This window comes from Conger conger, chromosome 14, assembly GCF_963514075.1.
Source record: "Conger conger chromosome 14, fConCon1.1, whole genome shotgun sequence".
NCBI lineage: Eukaryota > Metazoa > Chordata > Actinopteri > Anguilliformes > Congridae > Conger > Conger conger.
The window spans coordinates 39,717,448-39,724,926 of NC_083773.1; positions in this window are offsets into that span (position 1 = coordinate 39,717,448).

The window sequence follows — 7,479 nt, forward strand, 5'->3', positions numbered from 1 at the left end:
TATATTGCTCTGTGGTAAGCGCCTTACAACGATTAGCGTGTCAATCATAAGAGCCCTAATACGATTTCATTTCATTTCATAAGCTGATATTGGGTGTTGATATTGAGAAGCTGTACAGTGAGAGGAGAATAATGAAAGGTAAGCAGATAGTTTCACAGGCTCCTCAATTATTTTTGGTGCATGACGCTCGTGCCAGCTGGCTGAGAGACCCGCTCATGTTGGATTACATTCAATCCAGCACAGAGAAGCTAATCTTGCCACAACACTCATTTCAAAAGAAACCTTGTTGTGTAGATTTCCTTTTCCCTCTCATTAGGGGAAGCTGAAGCTGATCTCTCCAGATATTTCATTGTAGGGTCACATTTTAAAAACCCTGTTAACATAACATATCGCCACCTGTGGTAAGTCAGGACACAGAGGGCATTTATAGACAGTTTGGTATTTTGCGAGCTGGGTGATATACAGGTCCTCGCAAATCTCATGTCGTATTATTGCTGAGATCAGTAATTGAGCTGTTCTGGCTCACGAATACACGTACTCAGTCCAATAAATTATCACCTATTCTGCTGATGTTGAGCATTCACTCTGATTGGCATTCACTTCAGCCTGCGCTCCTCAACTGATCTCATTTTGGCATCTCAAGACAAGATTATCTACAGAATAATTTGTCGAGGGAATGTGCGGTTGGGGGTTAGTTTATGTCGCCAGAATGTGTTTATTTTTAAAGAAAGCAATTAACACATTTTTGTTCACTTGTTCCTGTTAAATTAGCAATATAGTGGAATATAGATTGCTTTCAAAGTGATTGATTGCAATTAATTAGATATTCTGTTGATGAATTGTTACAGGGCCTTGAACAATTAAACACTTAATTAAGCTTAATCAACTGACGCTGGTGACCTACATTTGTTCGAGTTGCGGATGTTAAAAGTAAGAAATGCCTTTGCTTTTTTCTCCTGCTTGTAGTAGAAACACGTCTCTGACCCGATATATCTATCACAAAGTACTGCAGATAACGGTCATATGGTGACATGAAAGCACTACCAAAGCACTACATTTATACAATATACACCCAGTGACTACTTTATTAGGTAGACCTGTACACCAGCTTGTTAATGCAAATATTTAATCAGCCAATCATGTGGCAGCAACTAAATGTATAAAAGCATGCCGACGTCATCAAGGTTCAGCTGTTGTTCAGACCAGATGTCAGAAGAAATGTGATCTAAGTGGCTGACTGTGGAATGATTGTTGGTGCCAGACAGCGTGGTTTGAGTATCTCATAAACTGCTGATATCCTTGGATTTTCACACACAACAGTCTCTAGAGCAGGGATGTCAAACTGAATTCCCAGGGGGCTGCAGTGTCTGCGGGTTTTCGTGGTTTCCTTTCAATCAGCTGCCAATTAAGGCCTTGAGAACAAGGCGTGTGGATACTTTAACCCAGGGGTCGGCAACCCTGGTCCTGGAGAGCCGCAGGGTGTGCTGGCTTTCGTCTCCACCTTAAAATAAGCAACCTATTCAGACCCAAGAAACCAGGTGAGGTGAGTTAACTGTGCAATCAACGGCTTTCATTGATCAATTAATGCCAAGTAACAACGAAAGCCAGCACACCCTGTGGCTCTCCAGGACCAGGGTTGCCGACCCCTGCTTTAACCAATAAATGACTTGAACCCAGAACACCCCAAAAACCAGCAGACACTACGGCCCTCCAGGACTGTGCTCCAGAGTTTGCAGAGAATTGTGTGAAAAACAAAAAAAAAAACATCCAGTGAGCAGCAGTTCTGCCAGCAGAAAATGAGAGAGGTCAGAGGACTGGTCAAAGCTGACAGTAGTGCAAACAACCACACATTACAACAGTAGTATGCAGAAGAGCATCTCTGAACACACAACAGTGCAATTATTCAGCTGTAATCCTAATTCATTATACAAACTGGGGAGCAAAAGCCCAGTATCAGACAAGCATCAATCCAGTTTGGAAATCACATACATTAGCTACTTTGGTCACAGAAGACAATTAAAGTAATTGTCACCAAACGGTGTTTCATTATACAGATAATTTTGAAATAGTTTGTTATACTACAATATTTCCAATAAATTAGTGGTTCTCAAACTCGGTCCTGGAGTACCCCTGTGTACACTGGTTTTTGTTCCAACCACAAATGCCATTGAATAATTTTTACAAGCTGCTAATTTATCTTAATTAGGTGCTTTTCATCTTAAGATGTATGATTTACCTTAAACCACACTTCGCCATAAATAGCTTTGAAATGCCACAAATAATAAAATATTATACTCATTGCTCCATCTTGCAAACAATACATAATGGATAAAAGACTGAGGTTAACTAATAGGCTCCTAATTAGGTAACTTAGTTGAACACACATTTAATTTTGTTATTACGTCACCTAATGATAGTCATCTGAACCTCTTTTAGTTATTGTTTAGTTTTTAATTTAACATTTTTACCAGCCAATCTTACAAGCAAAGTTCCGACTGAGGCTTACCAGCCCTCTAGAACAGGGGTGTCAAACTCCAGTCCTGGAGGGCTGCAGTGTACTGTTTTTTTGGTTTCCTTCTCTCAGCAGCCAAGTAAGGCCTTGAGAACAAGGTGTGTGGACTCTTTAGCCAATGAAAGACTTTGAAATGTATCTCTCGTGCTGATGCACACCAAAAACCAGCAGACACTGCGGCCATCCAGGACTGGAGTTTGACACCCCTGCTCTAGTCATGCTCTCTCCTTAATCACAGAGTGAGGGCCATCAACCTGTACAATAGTGGGAAGCCTTTGAATTCCTCATTATCTTCAAAATGGTTAGTTTTGGTGACCAGGGGCCTCATTTATAAAACTGTGCATAGGATTCACGTCAAAAGGTTGCGTACTCACGAAACCCAGGACGAGCGTACGCACAAAAATATTCTGATTTATAAAACAGTGCACACACACGTCCCATGCCAGTTTTCCTTTATAAATCACAGCTGTTTGTTTATTCGTTGTATCCGTTTTTGCAAATTAACTCTTCATATAAGATACGTGAGAGGTAATATTTTGATTTATTTTACACAGTGGTATCAATTTCACACCATTTCTCGCGTTTCATCCCATTGCCATCGGAGTCGCAGTTTCTCATTTCTCCAGTTAATGTGCGTACGCATGGGTCAGAGTTTCCGTCAAGTTTCTTTTTTATAAATGCCAAAGTTTGCTTAGAAAGTGGCGTACACATTCTTTTGTGCATACGCAATGTTTATAAATGAGGCCCCAGGTGTCCACACTTTCACCACTTTGGAGCCTACTGATCCACTTTATTCTTTAATTTGATCTGTTAAAAAGACTTTACCACTTTTTATGCAATTTCTCCACAAAACGTATATGCATTGTTTGCAACAGCACAATAAGCACATTATGAACAGGGGGATTTTATTCTTTATGGAATGGGAGGAGGAGGGTAAGCAATCCCTCTAAACATGAAAAGCACCTAATTAAGAAAAATGAACAGCTTGTTAAAATTCTTGGTTTGCAATTGTGGTTGGAATGAAAAACCAGCTTACAAAGGGGTACTCATGGAGTTTTGGAACCACTGCAATGGATAATGGTACAAGACTTTCATCTTATTTGGTGGAACTTGGTAAAGTAAATGTATATTTTATGCTTGGTAACACATTATAATAAGGGAGTAAAATAAAGGCTTTTTAAAAGAGAAGTAACTGGGCCCTTCAAGGAAGCCACAGCAGTTAATCACTCCATGAAGCCCCCTTTTCCTCACTGTGGTTGTTTTGAAAAGCTTATGTGGTTTTGTGCGTTTTCATTTCTGTGTTCATAAATCATTAATTGCGGCTATCATGGTAGTTGGCACCAAACGCCTGTCAGACTATTCAAGTCTACTGCTTAATAACTATGAATCAATGATTTAAAACAAACCATAAATGTTAGTAAATCAAAAAAATAAATGGTTACTATCTTATAATAGCTAAATTTATTCATACTGCATTAATGTGTTTTGTTCAACAAAAAGACACATCCTTGTTCTCCTAAGACTGGGATAGGCAACCCTGGTCCTGGAGAGCCACAGGGTGTGCTGTTTTTTGTTTTTGCCTTAATACCAGCAACTGATTCAGACCCAAGAAACCAGGTGAGGTGAGTTAACCATGTAATCAACTGCTTTCATTGATCAATTAAGTGCCAAGTAATAACAAAAGCCAGCACAACCTGCGGCTCTCTGGGACAGGGGTGTCCAATCTTATCCAGAAAGGTTTGTGTGTGCAGGTTGTTGTTTTAGCACAGATTCTACTCATCAAGGTCTTGATTAAAGACCATAATTAGTTCATTAGTGTAATCAGGTGTGTTACTGCTGGGTTAAAACAAAAACCTGCACCCACGCCGGCCCTTTTAGGATAAGATGAGACATCTCTGCTCTAGGACCACGGTTGCCGCCCGCTGTCCTAAGAGGACCTTCTATCCGCAGATGGAGTGTGACCTGTGCATTGCATTTGTGCCAGACCACACTGGCAAGGAACTAATCCAGCCCTCATCTCCCCCTCTCAATCCCAGGCATGCTGATAAGCACTGGAGAAACTGGCTTGACTTTCTCATATCAGTTATTCTTCTGCATTTGAGTGGTGCCAAACCTTGAGAAGAAGGATAAGCAATACTATTAACCCCTTAAGTCTCAGGGTTGGGCCAGTGTCGGTTTTTTCCCATTCCAGTGGAATTTTCAATCACTATGGTAACAGGATATACCATTTCAAAGCATTAAAACTTACGGTTCTATCTGTATAATCTATTTTAAGATATCATTGCTTTAGTGCAAAAGTTCCTTATTTTGTAACATGTGGGTGGCAAAACAAGCGTGGGGGGACCTTGCCTTCTCTGCATAAAAATGTGAGATACTGTCCATTGAATTATAATTTTGTCCATTTCGCCATTGCATACTTCTCCAAAAATACTTGTACGTACTATTATCTACATTTTGTATGGGGTCTGTGGAACAAGAAGGGCCCACAAGCAAACTATCAGTATCATTGATAGTTTAAATTCATTGGCACAGTAAATGTGTTATTCGCAAAAAATACAGTATAAAAAATGTCAGCTGAGCCGAGAACCGGCTAGTGGTATGGTATTGAAGTAATGACTGAGAAATATTTTAGCTAATGACATTACGTTTCCAATGGTGTAATGTTGAAACTGGGGTGGCAGGGATGGTGCAGTGGGTAGCACTGCTGCCTCACAGCAAGGAGGTCCTGGGTTTGAATACTGGTCGGCCAGGGCCTCTCTGTCAGAGGTTGCATGTTCTCCCCGTGTCTGCGTGAGTTTCCCCCGGGTACTCTGGTTTCCTCCCACAGTCCAAAGACATGCAGGATAGGCTGATTGGAGAGTCTAAATTGCTCGTAGGTATGAGTGTGTGAGTGAATGGTGTGTGTGCCCTGTCCAGGGTGTATTCCTGCCTTTCGCCCGATGTATGCTAGGATAGGCTCCAGCCCCCCTGCGATCCTGTTCAGGATAAATGGGCTAAGATAATGGGTGGATGGATGTTGAAACTGTTACGCTTTGCCAAAAAGGTTGACGTTTCACAACAAATGTGTGATGCCTACATCTAAATGGAGGACTTCCTTTGGGGGCCTTCCAAGGAATCTCTTGAGTATTCTCAAGTGAATATTTCTGATGAAGACGGTGAAAATATCACTGGCTCCACAACAGAGAGAATTTTCATCGATGTGATGTGATGTTATATCAGTGATCATCTAAATACATTCTCGAATATTGTCTTATTATTCAGTATGCTTATAAATGAGGAGCAAGCGTGGTTTTGAATAGTAAATAGCATGTCACGCCGATAGGGATTGGGCATTTGACAAAGATGTCAATCAATGGTCCTCAATGAATATATTAGTAAACAAGATTATTATTGTGATTATAGTACTTATTCTTACAATTTTCCGGACCTGCTGCTATCTGAGGAGACCGCAAGAAGAGGGAGAGGTAGGGGGATGTAATGTAATGTAGGTAGGGGGAGGGCGACAGGCCTTTTTTTCAGGATTAAAAATATTTAGTAAGCAAAATATAGTATTTTACACATCATAAGAACCATAATATAATTTAGTGTCCATGTGTCATTTTGGAATCTCCTTTTTGGAAAACCGCCTAGACATAGCTTTGCAGAATGCTCATTTTTGGTGATATTGTCATCAAACAAAAATGGTTCACAAAAAATGCTCTGAAGGCTCATATAAATGGTTGTAAATCTGTCTCATGACAAGGCTTAGCTAGCTTGTTTTTGCATTAAAATATTATTGTGCAGTGCTTGAAAACGTATTGATCCTTCAGCCGTTTAAACCTCAGCATTGTAAGTCACTCCATTTGACTGATGGTATTCCTCCTCATTTTTATTCTCCTCCAGCTGCTCAATTTAGAGGGATTCTGCCATATGTGAGTTTCATAACGATCAACCTCACCATGCTGAAAGGGACATCCTTTCACTAGGTTTGGTAGTTTAATTTAATTTTTTATTTTTTTTTGGTTTCATATTATAAAATCACAATTTTGTATACCTGAATCTTTTCCCGGCGGCACGGATGGTGCAGTGGGTAGCACTGCCGCCTCCCAGCAAGGAGGTCCTGGGTTCGAATCCCTGTCGGCCGGGGCCTCTCTGTGTGGAGTTTGCATGTTCTCCCCGTGTCTGCGTGGGTTTCCTCCGGGTACTCCGGTTTCCTCCCACAGTCCAAAGACATGCATGTTAGGCTGATTGGAGAGTCTAAATTGCCCGTAGGTATGAGTGTATGAGTGTGTGAGTGAATGGTGTGTGTGCCCTGTGATGGACTGGCGACCCGTCCAGGGTGTATTCCTGCCTTTCGCCCAATGTATGCTGGGATAGGCTCCAGCCCCCCTGCGACCCTGTTCAGGATAAGCGGGTTCAGATAATGGATGGATGGATGGATGAATCTTTTCCCTTCAAGCCTATAAAAAAGTTTTGTATACTGTATTGCACAGTATAGTATGAAGATACTTAAAACTATATATAAAAAGTATACTTAAAACTGTTTAGAGTGCCAGAGGACATGACTTCACTGAGAGCCGGTAAAAAATACTATTAATGCTCTTAAATTAATACTATTAATGCTCTGTAAGTTCTTAAACACTGTATAATCATGTGGTGTGGTTGCATGGTATAATGCAATTGTGTCTCAAACTTGGATAATCAGTAATCATGCATTAATGAAATAAAATGTATGATTAGACATTATTATAATATATAGGACATTATTATAATATATTTTCCCACTTTATACCACTTCTGGTCGTACACCCAAGTATTTCTTAGAAAGCAGTTTGCATCATAAAACATTTTTGATGATTATGAGCAGGTTTCTCGCCTATACTGTATCACAAAGTTACCATATGTTCCACATAGCTCATGATTTCTTATAAATGTGCTTATAATGTCAGGGGGTATTCATTGTGGTAATTCATTATTAGAAAACCTTT